We start from the raw sequence: 12,449 nt of genomic DNA on the forward strand, positions 1-12,449 counted from the left end.
CTGGTCTCGCCTCCCCGAAGACAGTCGTGTCTCTCCAACGAGATGCTGGAGCTCCTGGAAGCAAAGCCTGTGTCTCCTACTTCTCTGAATGCCTCACCAAGATTTAAAGCGAGGCTGCCCCTTGCCACCCTCGTCCCCTAGGCTCCTTCTCAGCCCCCTGAGCACACAGCGCGGTCTCAGCCCAGCCAGGCCTCTCCACGTCTTTCTCACTTGCCCACATGCATGCTTGGAGCAGCTATTTCTCAGCTGTAATGGCTGTCCTTCCCACAAATGTCTGTCCAAATCGTAGTAGGAATGGTCTGTGTTTGCAACTTAGAAATACCGAGTTCTATTTTTTTTTTTCTTTTTTTTTTTTAATTATTATTATTATTTTTTTTTCCATTGGGTTTTGTCATACATTGATATGAATCAGCCATGGATTTACATGTATTCCCAATCCCGATCCCCCCTCCCACCTCCCTCTCCACCCGATTCCTCTGGGTCCTCCCAGTGCACCAGGCCGGAGCACTTGTCTCGTGCATCCCACCTGGGCTGGTGATCTGTTTCACCATAGATAGTATACATGCTGTTCTTTTGAAATATCCCACCCTCACATTCTCCCACAAAGTTCAAAAGTCTGTTCTGTATTTCTGTGTCTCTTTTTCTGTTCTGCATATAGGGTTATCGTTATCACCTTTCTAAATTCCATATACATGTGTCAGTATGCTGTAATGTTCTTTATCTTTCTGGCTTACTTCACTCTGTATAATGGGCTCCAGCTTCATCCATCTCATTAGGACTGGTTCAAATGAATTCTTTTTAATGGCTGAGTAATATTCCATGGTGTATATGTACCACAGCTTCCTTATCCATTCATCTGCTGATGGGCATCTAGGCTGCTTCCAGAAATACCGAGTTCTAAACCCTGATTCTGTCACTCTTAGGATATGTGGCCTGGGCAAGTAACTTCCTTTCCTCAAGCCTTTTTCTCCCCCCATGTAAAACGAGGGGTTGATAATAACCATTGTGAAAGGTTACTGAAAGATTTAATGAGAGTATGAAAAAAATAACAACACAATAGAGTGAATTAGTGTGTGTTGATACATAGTGTGTGTCGATACATTTGAAACTTAGATTAAATGGATATCTTCCTAGAAAAGAATAACTTGCTGAAAGTAACTAAGGAGAAACAGAATGTCTGCATAACCTTGTGTTAATTTAAATAAATTATTTTATAAGTTTAAAATCTTTCCAGAAAGAAAAATGCTAGGCCTGGATCGCTTTGCAGATGACTTCCACCAAACTTTCCAAGAATATGTCATTCCAAAATTTCAGAAATTGGGAAAAGGGGGGCAGTTCCTAATAAATTTTATGAGAATGTTATACTCTTGATTCCAAAAATCAGACAAGGGTATTATAAGAAAGATTAAAATTCATATACTTTTCATGATTTTAACTGTAAAATTCACAAACCCTATTAAAGTGTTAGTTGCTGAGTCATGTCCAACTCTTTGCGACCCCATGACGGCAGCCTGCCAGGCTCTTCTGTCCATGAGGTTCTCCAGGCAAGAATACTAGAGTGGGTTGCCATTCCCCTCTCCAGGGTGTCTTTTCGATCCAGGGACTGATCCTGGGTCTCCTGCATTGCAGGCAGATTCTTCACCATCTGAGTCACCAGGGAAGCCCAGATACTAATAAGTTACTGAAAACATAATAATACATTATAACTGAGTTGAGTTATTCCAGGATTATAAGTATCACTTAACATTAGAAAAAGCTGTGAATTATTTTTATCATTATTGTTGTTTAGTTGCTAAGTCATGTCTGACTCTTTTGTGACCCCATGGACTGTATCCCACCAAGCTCCTCTGTCCATGGGATTTCCCAGGCAAGAATACTGGAGTAGGTTGCCATTTCTTTCACCAGGGGATCTTCCCAACCCTGGGATTGAACACTTGTCTCCTACATTACAGGCAGGTTCTTTACCACTGACTGAGCCACCAGATAAGTCTGATTTTTATCATATAACAGATCAATAATATATGCCTCTGGGAAATTTAACATGCATCAACAAAATAATTCCTGGCCAAGTAGAAATAGAAGGGAACATTTAAAATCTGATAAAATGTTTCTATCAAAAGCCTACAGCATATGTTGAAAAGTAGAATTTTCTTTAAAATCAGGAAAACAGACTATATGGTTCCTATCACCTCTTTCACTCAATATTGCATTGGAGGTTCCAATCTCTTGACCAGAGCCAGTGCAATAAGACAAGAACTCGAAATGAAAGGCTAATGAATAAGTAAAAAAGAAACAAACTAAGATGTTTTGACTCTACTCATAGTAAATTCAAACAAATATGCAGACAAATGATCAAAGTTAGCAAGAGACTCAAACAAAGTGTAGAGATATAAGGTCAACACAGAAACATCGTTTATATTTCTATTTACCAGCAACACTTAGGACTCCTAGTTTAAAAGATACCACTTACAATAACAATTGGAAATATAAGAGAAGCATGACTGTGTATAACAATTAACAGTTCAAAATATTTCCGGAGAAAATTATTGAAAAGTGTTCAAGACCTAACTGTAAAGAGATATATCTATCCATAAATGAGAAGACAATGTTCTAAAGACAACAGTTCCACAGATTTAATAAAATTCTAATCAAAATTCCAAGGCATATTTCAAGGAACTTGACAAGCTGATTACACAATTTCATAAGGAAAAAAATAAGGGAAAAATTGTCAAGAAACATGTGAGAAACAAAAGCAGAGAACTTGCATTTCATATATCAAACTTATAAAGCCACACTGATTAGTACTAGCACATTGGAAGAGAACAGAGTGTTCACGGACAGACCCACATGCATGTCGAAAGTCAACATATGATGAAATTGTCCTTATAGGCCCGGGATGATCTATGCTACAAGAATTGATGATCTATACAGGAAAAGAAAATCAAATTTCATCTCAGAACATTACAAAAATCAATTCCAGATGGATAAAGGTTTGAATGTGAAATGCAAAGCTTTAAATATTTCAGAAGAAAATAGAGACTTTTAAATGACCTTGGGTAGGAGAGGATTTCTTTACCAAAGCACTAAAAGTGCATACTGGAAGATAGAAAGACAGAAACATTTGCCTAAATTATAAAAAAGACCCTCTGTTCACTCAAAGACTAAGTGGAAAGACAAGTCTCAAATGGGGAGAAGTATTTTCGGCATGGAATCAATAAATGGCTATTAACCTAAGTGGATAAAGAACTCCTAAAAATCATTAGGATAGCAGCAAACAAAGAGTAGAAAATTAGATAAAAGACACAAACAGGCATTTCACAGAAGAAAATCGGAGGCCGATAATCATTTGAAAATATGTTTAGTTTTGTTAGTAATCAGGGAAATGAAAATTATGAACACAGAGTCACCATTTTACTCCTACTATTCTGGCAAAAATTTAGAAGCCTGACAAATTTGGGCCTGGATGGAGAGCAATGGAAACTCTGACACATCACTGCCGGGAGTGGAAACAACCACAGTCATTCTGGAAAAACATTTGGCACAGCCTTGTAAAGTTGAACAAATACACACTCCGCAAGTCAGCAATTCCCCTCTAGGATACACCCCAGAGAATCTACTGTGCAGGTGCGTCAAGAGACGTACAAATGTTCTCAGCAGCTTTGTGCAGAAGAACAGGCGGACAAAGCAACCAAAAACAGCCAAACAAAAGGTAGAAACAACTCTTATCCACAGAGAGGATGGATACGTAAATTGTGATACATACATTCCATGAAATACCATACCTTGGCAAAACGAATGAACCACAGGTCCATACATCTATGCAGAGAAAAAATCTTGAGCAAAACAATCAAGGCACAAAAAAATTCAAACCTAACGAAAGCATTTTTATAAAGGTCCATGGGGGCACAACTAGAAGACACCTTGCTTCTGGTACAGACATATGTGGTCAAACTACAAAAACAAAACAAAACAAAACAAAACTGAACAGGCTAAACCCCAAATGCAGGACAGCGGTCACCTCTGGGAGACAGTAGGGAAATGTTTTTGGCGAGAGCTTCAGCTCTCTTGGAAACCTGCTTCCCAAGCTCTAAATCACAGCAGTTTATTATGATGTTTCATAATTTACACATTTGCTATAGAGAATTTTTATAGAAATAAAATACTACATCATAAAAGCAAAGAGAGTTAGTGGAGTAATATATGACAAGCTCCTATCAAGTAGCTCAGGGCCCAGCACATCTACATAATGCCTGTGCTTTTCCTTTGGGATGGGCTTGGCACCAAGGGATTTATATTCGCTGTGCCAGTTCTCTCAGCAGTGCTGTGATATCCACCCCATTTCACAGAGGCTGAAGCAGATACTCAAAGATGGTAGGTGATTTGCCCCGGGCCACACAGCTCAGGGCATCTGAGATACATCCAGGTCTGTGTGGCTGCAGCCCGGTCCCTCTCAGCCCCTGGATCCTCTGTCTCTCACATAGCGGGCCGTCAGTAAACGGTGAGCCCACTCTGATCTCTCTGTTCAAACGGCAGCACCTTGCATCTCCTCTTTGATAGTTGTCACACTTGATCTTGGCATTCCTCTTCCCTTTGTTGAGCCTTTTGCAAGCTCCTCCAGTGCACAGTACAGATCACCAGCTGCGCCTTCTCTGTATCCCCAGGGCCCATGCTGGTACCCAGCAGGATGCTTAGTCCTGTTGGTTCGGGGTGTTACAGAATCCGCTGATGGGGGACTCTGTGCTGTTGGCTCAGGAGTCTGGGGCAGGAGTGCCTGGGGGCCACGAGGAAGGGGCAGGCACTCACCCCGGAGGCTGTAACCCTGGGAATCCAAGAAGGAGAGGCCTAGCCGCTCATCCTCCTGCAGGGTGCTCTGGCCCATGACGCTCTGGTCCATGGTGCTCATCATGTGGGTCTTCTCCTGGCGGTAGTTGACGGTGGCCTTGGTCATGTTCACTGGCTTCCTGCAGAGGGTTGATGGGAGACATGGGTGCTCAGCTGGGCAGGACAGCATCCAGAGGTGGATGGGGAGACCCGGCAGTGAGGGGACCTTGAGGCCAGGAGCCAGTCTAGAAGCATCTCTGGATGCTGAGGGGACTCTGTTCACATCCTTTGCTCACCAGACTGGGAGAGCTGCCTCCTCACCCCCAAGAGGGACTGGGAGGGGTCCCCGGCCTGGGCACCTTTGCTGAGAGTAAAGGATGGAGCAGTGGTGGACTTGGGCTGGGACCCCATCCAGAAAATGGGGATACAGTTCACTGGGTTTGTTTTCATGTCAGAGCACATCGCCACCCCCAGACCACCCCAAATTAGAACTTGGGCCACCCCAGCTGCAGGTCCAGATGCCCCCACCTCCAGCCCCCTTTCTCCTTGTCCACTCTGAAGACTTACAGTCTTAATTATTCTTCTCCAGCAGTGCGGAAGCAGGGCATGAGGTCATCCTCACTTGTCCCTGATGACCAGAGGGTCTGCCACAGCCAGGAGCTGATCTCCCACCTTCCGTAGCCTCATGCTCACCTCCCCTGGGAGGCCTGATCCTGTCACCAGACACAGAGGACTTGGAACAGAAACCCACGCAGGGTCCACCTCAGGTCAGCTCCCAGCAGTCCATCCAGCCACCAGAAGCAGCAGAGGGAGAAGGCCAGAGGCCCCGGGTCCCTCTCGAGAGGGTGGAGCTCCTGGAGAGGCCTCTGGCCAGGGATCCTGGCACAGCCCAGGTCTCCAGCCCAGCTTCACAGACGAGGATGGCAGCTTGCAACCCCAGGGAACTCGGAGGAAAGTGGGAGGGAGACCAGGAGTGGGGAGGCAGAGATCAAAGCTCTATATCCGAAGGGAAAGGGAAAGGATGTGGGAACGGCGCTGAGACTGTAGGAGTGCCGGGGCCCGATCACAGGGAAGGCTCGAGGCCAGAGAGCCGTTCACCTGCCCAGCCCTACAGCATGCAGGACGCAGGGCAGACCTGAGAGGGGACTTCCAGGTCACGCAGGCCCACGGACACTGGTCATCGTGGAGAGGAAGAGGCCAGTGTAGGACTCCCCCAGAGAGACAGACAAACTCCACTCAGCCCATCCTGGCTCCAGAGCTGCTGGGGGCAGGGGGAGGGACAGGATGACCTCTGGAGGCCCCTCCTGCCAGGACCACAGGTCCTTCCTGTGCTAAGAAGGCTCTGTGTCCATACACGGGACCCGTGTGGCTATGCATTACAGTGGGCATGGCCTTCCCAGTCTGACAAGAGGCAGTTGAGTGGGCCCAGGCCTCTGACTCCTACCCATCCCTCAGGTTCTGGATATCTCTTTCACTGTGGCCCAGGGCAGAACGAAAGACTCTTTGGGGACAGATGAGGAGAGGTCTCTGTGGTCGCTGTGACCTTGACCATCAACATAAGAAAGAGGGTGGGGGAGGAAGGGAGGTGAAGAGGGAGACTGGGGTGGGACAAGAGAATTAGGAGGACAGAGAAGGGAGAGGAGGGGAATACAGGAATAATGACAAGGAGAGAGGGGGGAAGGAGACAGGTGGGGGGGACAGGTCAGACACCAGTGACCACAGGGAAGACAGACAGAGGGCCTCGGACAGAGGACAGCCCGTCAGGCTGGCTGGACCATGGTGCCCCAGGAGGACACGTCCCGAGTGGGTCCTGGCCCAGGAGGCAGTCTGCAGTGGTGACCACAGGGCTCTGTCCCCACCCAGGCCTCCTGCTCTGCTTGGCAGAAGAACTTCACACACCAACCAGCCAGATCCGCAGACAGAGCCAGGAGGGACACCTCTCATCGCGGCCTCCAGCCCACCTCAGGGCGAGATCAAGCCAATGCCGTGTGATATGGACACCCGGAAAAGTTCTGCATTTAGGTTCAAAGTTAGCTGCAGAGTAGAGGGGGAGGGCGAGCTGCCTTGTCAGCAGCTCCTGGAAAAACCGAGCTGGAGGCTCCATGGGAGTTTACGGGAGCATGGTTTCGGGAAAAGCCAGGGTGATGGTGCTTGACGTTGATGGAAGAAGAGGGTCGAGGGAGGCGGTAAGAGACCACCGTCCTCTGGGCTGGCCCGGGGTCACGCGAGCCTGCTCTGTAAGGAGAGGACAAGCGCGGGTGCAGGGGAAAGTTCTGGAAGGCCCAGAGGCAGAAAACAGAGCAGCACTGGCAGGTCGTGGAATTAGAGGGGGGGCCTGGCCTGTAACCCCAGCTCTGTACCTCCCATGACCTCTGACAAACCCTTAACTACCCTGAGCCTCAGTTTCCTCATCAGTGAAATGGGGTGATCACAGGAGCTCTGCTCAGGGTTGTTGCGAGGATTCTGTGTGAAGAATTGAGCCCCAGGGCCCTTTGCTGGGTTAGGAGGCAGCCTGCCTCTCCCCTCTCCCAGACTTGGCCAATCCTGTCTCCTTGAAGGTAAATTTCTAAGATGCCAAATCCTACCAGATACCAGCTGCAACCTCCCAACATCTGAGTGCTCCCTTACAGCCAAATCTGTTGCCCACTGTCCCCCAGGAGCCCCTGAGAGAAGGACAGAGCCTTGCCACTGCAGGCTTGTGAGGCCCTTCACGTCCTGGGCCTGGCTGGATTCAATCTGGCCACTTATCAGCTGAGGAACATGGGCGAGTCGCTTAATAATAGTTTCCTCATCTGCGAAAAGGGACTCAGCCCAGGTCCATGGGTCAGGATCCTGGAAGTAAAAAGTCTCTGTGGTCCCCTGAGTGCTGAATAGTACCTGGTAGGTGCTCAGTAACTACCGTTCTAATGGGTGATGTGTGGAGAGCTCCTGGCACAGGGTAATTACTCAAAAAAAAATTATGGTCTTAGATGTTGTATTCTGAGATGTGGTGCAGAGAGAAGGGCAGGGATAAACCAAGCATAATGCCACCCCCGCCCCATCCCCTACCAGAGGCCACGCTCCCAGCATCTCTGCTGCCTGGGCCTGGCCTCAGGCTCAGCTAGTTCTGTCCTTCCCCTGGATCCTGCTTATCTGCTCCCAGCAGCTCCGAGTCCATGTGCCAACTGGCTGTTGCCTGGTGGCAGATGTGCACACGAAGCCCAGGAGGGGAGAAGGCAGAGCAGGCTCTGCCTCTGGCTCCCGGGTGACCTTGGGCAGGTCTCTGCCCTCTCTGGGCCTCAGCGTCTCCATTCCCCAACTAAGGGGCTTGGACCACAGTGTCCTGGGGCTGCCTGGTAGGGAATGAGGTGGGGCGGGGAGGGAGAGCACAGGGGTCCCAGAGGCCCACCAAGCTCCAAACCAAGGGTCAGTCTTTAGTGCTCCATGTACTGGGCTCCCAGAAAATAGTTTAAAGTACTTCCATCACCACCCCCTCACCCATAGTTTGAAAACATAACAACTTATTTGTTAGACTAGATGCCCTGAAAAAACTCGGGAGCTCTCACTTTCTGGGGTCTGAGGCTTTACAGCTCTCAATCCTAAGAATCTTTGAATCCCAGGCCCTGGGTTTATGAAACTCCGAAAAGCCATGAACCTAAGTTCTGGACCCTAAACTGTACTAGGATTCACGGTGCCCGCTGCAAAGTGCACCAGGAGACTCATCCCTCGCCAACATCCTTCCAGCTGGGGCAGCCTCCCTGCTGAGCATCCTTCCCTGGACAGTGGCACCTGGCACCCAACAGATCTAGGTTCTAGCCGGGCCTCTTCGTCTGCAGAGTCCTGGTTTCCTATCCTGAGCTTCACCCACAGGCCCACCATCCAGGCTGGAACTATCTCTCAGGGGAGGGAGAGACAGGTGGCCAGCTGGACCCCCACCTCCAACACACTCAGCCACCAGAAAGCTGTCCCTCTTGTCCCCAGCCACTGTGCCTTTAAGCCCACCAAGCCTCCACTGCCACCCAGAGGGGGACCAGCCTCAGTTACTCCTTGCAGATGATGTCAGTGATGACCCCAGAAGGACGATGAGGATGAAAAACACTCCCATCCTCCCCCCTCTCCCCACCAGATGCCCAGGATCAGCTCCACGTCCTCTGAGCACCAGGGGCACCTCCCAACCTCCGGGCTCTGTGTTCTGTCCTTGCATGTGGTTAGAGAAGACCCAGAGGGGCACAGAGTCACAGGTGACGGGAACCACCGATCTGCCTGTTAGGGTGTGAGTCCCCCGCCATCTGAGCTCTACAGGACAGGCATTCTCCCTTGCACACAGTCGTCTGTCCCTTGTCCCCAGCACGTGTCCTGCCTTTCACGGCAGGCCTGTCTTGTCACCATTTCCTTACTGTGTTTTCTCAGTTCCCACGCCTGAGCCTTTGCTTACACTGTTCCCCTTCCAGGAGTAGCTTCCCTCTCCTCCCTGCCCTTCCAACCATCCCCATTGTCCAGTGGGTGGGAGAAGGAGAGGACATCACCTGTTGCACCATCTTCACATCCTGGGAGGTAAGGAGGAGGCCGAACTGGGCACCTGTTGAGCATCTCCAGGATGGGGGAGCAAGTTCACTGAGCACATTCTTGGCCTGGGGCCAGGGTCAGGGATAGTCCCTGCCCCCAGCCATCCTGCTCAGGTTTTATGATATTTCTCAACTTCTCTCTCCCTCGATGGGAAAAGGAGAGTCAGACAGAACCCAGAGCCAGCATCTGGCCCCCATCACCTCACAGTCCAACCGCAGTGGACCCCACCCACATGCCTGCTCCAGGCCCCGGCCAAGGCCAGTTCTGTGTCCACCTCCCAGCAGCAGAAGGAGCCTCTGATGAGAGGGACATGTGGGACCAGGAAGGAACCGGGCCAGGCCACCACCTTCTGCTCCCACTGCCCTGGGTCCCCAGAGGTGAGCCCACATGTAATGGTCCTACCTTGAAGGACTACAGGGACCCAGTGGGGAAGCCTTGTGGGGTTTACCTTTCCTGGCCACCACGATGCAGGCTCACCAGGTCTCCTGAAGACACAGATGGGGGTCTCAGAACTGCTCCCCCAACACCCCTCCTCCCCTCCCTGTACCCATCCCCCCCACCAGGAGGGAAGTTCAGGGGAAGACGCCTAGCCAGGGGCTCTTTCCTGAGAATCATCCCTCACTCATCCCTCCTCACCCATTACTGAGCTGGAAGCTTCCGAAATGAGGCTGCACCATCATTTAATGTACCGGAACAGCCTCAGAGGGCGGGGGATAAAACGGGAGAGGAGATGCATGGGGGACCGAGGGGGTGCCCGACACCCCCACAGCCTGGCAGCTCTGGGGTCTGTCTATAGAGTGGAGGAAAAAGAGAAAACTGCAGAGGGGAGTGACCCCCACACCCCTGGGGCTCTTACTGGGGAAGCCCCTGAGCTCATGGAATGTGGGGATCGAGAGCTGACTCTGAGCCCAGCCCCCATCCTGGCTGCTTCACGCTGGCCTCCCCATGATGCCAAACTGGTCCTCCTCAATCTAGCCCTGGCATTTCCCCAAAATTACCCTCCTAGAACCCTGCCTGCCTCACTGCCTAGCTCCTGCACCAATGGCTCCCCTCTTCCCCTCTGGGCCCTGAGCCAGGCCTGCCCTCCTCACCACCGGGCCTTTGCACATGCTGTTGCCTCCTCTTCTCCACGGCCCCTCCTTGTTCCCATGGCCCCAAGCCTCTCCAGTTGGCTCTTCTCTGGGCTGTAAGTGACTGTTCACTCCTCCATCTGCCACGTGGGACTGGAAACCCCTCAGGGCTCTGTCTGGCTCAGTTACCAAGGTCTCCCCACTGTGCAGGGTAGTGCCTGACCCTCAGCCAGCAATTCCTGAGTTCTCACTGTATGCCGTGCTCAGCCTTTGCAGGCATCGATCAATTAACCTTCAAGGTCACCTTCAAGGACGTGCTGGAGACAGCATCAGGGCTGGAAGCACAGGCCAGGAGGTCAGTCAGGCCTACTGGATCGGAACCCGGCTCTGAATTTACTGGCTGGGTGACCTTTATGGAGTTACATAAACTCTCTCAGCTTTGGTTTCTCTTGGTAAAATGGAATGAGTAATGACAGCTCCTGCCTCGTGGGGTGTTTCTAAGGACTGAATATATGCGCGTACATGTTTATACACACACATTTAATGTAGTGTCTGACATATATTAAGTGTTATGTAATGTAAACTATCAGTGGATAGCCTGGCAGGAAGGCTTAGTTTTCCCTCTATCTCTGCCATCTTCTGCACCATCAACCCTTTGTAGACTCAGGGAGCTCAAATAAATGCTTGTTTACTGCTCAGGTGCCAACTGAGGGGTATACAAGTCTGCTATATACACATCAGTTGTATTTCTGTGTACCAGCAACCCAAAATTGGTAAGTGAAAGAAAAATACTACTATTATAGCAAAACCCCAAAATAAATACAGAGATCCAATCGAAAAAATGTACAAGACTTCCCTATGAAAATTGCAATTAAAAAATGGCAAAAATGCTCCAATGGACACTTCACAGTAAGTTCATGGTAACCAATAAGTACAGGAGAAGATGGAAACTGTTACTAGTTATCAGGCAAATGTGAAATAAAACCCCCAAAGATACTCTACACCTATTGAAATGGCTAAAATTACTAAGTGCTGGCAAGGTTGTGGGGACCCTCGCTCACTGCCAGTGGGAATGCGGGCTGGTAGCTTTGGAAAGCAATTTGATAGCTTCTCATAAAGTTCAACGCATACCTAATCCATGACTTAATGGTTTCACTTTGGCTGTTTTCCCTAGAGAAGTAAAAACATATGTCCTCAAAAATGTATTATAAGGATGTGTTTGGCAGCTTGATTCATATTAGTCAAAAATTGGAAACCACTCAGATGCCCATTTCTTCCAGGTTTCTCTTGAGACACTCTTATTAAATCGCTTGTGCAAGAATCAGCATCTCTGACTGCACCCATCTCTGAATCCATCCCTGTGCCGGGAGATGCAGGTCTGGGGCTCTGTCCACTCCTGAACCTGGATAAGGGAATGATTTTTTCAAGAACATGAGGAGTGAGAAGCCTGAGCTGCCGTTGCCAAGGAAATTGATGTGGAGTGGGCGGCACCATCGTGTGTGGCCGATGGATGGGGTCGGAGTTGGTGGGAAGATAGCCTTCCCAGGTCAGTCCTCCACCCGCGATGAGTGTGGACTGTTACCAGCTCACTTGGTGCTCTCTCCCTGACACCTACTCTATGCAGCTCCCTCCTCCCCGCTTTCTCCCTGCCCGGGGCAGGGCGGGGGGCTGTGGAATCAGTTCGACATCTCTAGGCCCCGAGGAAGGCAGCAGGCATCATCTCTGGATTCGTCCCCAGCCCAAACTCCTGCGGTTAACTCATCTCAATTCTCCCTGCATCTGCTTCCAGTCCTTAGGAGACCCAACTTCCAAATCTCTTTCAGCTTTCGGTTTGATTAACAGAAGGTTATAAACAAGCCCCAGAAAGAAAGAAAACCAACATCTCCCCCGGGCAGCCAGAGTCTATTGGCAAATGTCACATTGCTATGCAACCAGTATATATTTCTTTTACTTTCGTGTAGATAAACAGAGCTCAGCTAATTAACATTATTTTCTTTCCCTCTTTAGGTCTTG

Source organism: Dama dama, chromosome 8, assembly GCF_033118175.1.
Source record: "Dama dama isolate Ldn47 chromosome 8, ASM3311817v1, whole genome shotgun sequence".
Classification (NCBI taxonomy): Eukaryota; Metazoa; Chordata; class Mammalia; order Artiodactyla; family Cervidae; genus Dama; species Dama dama.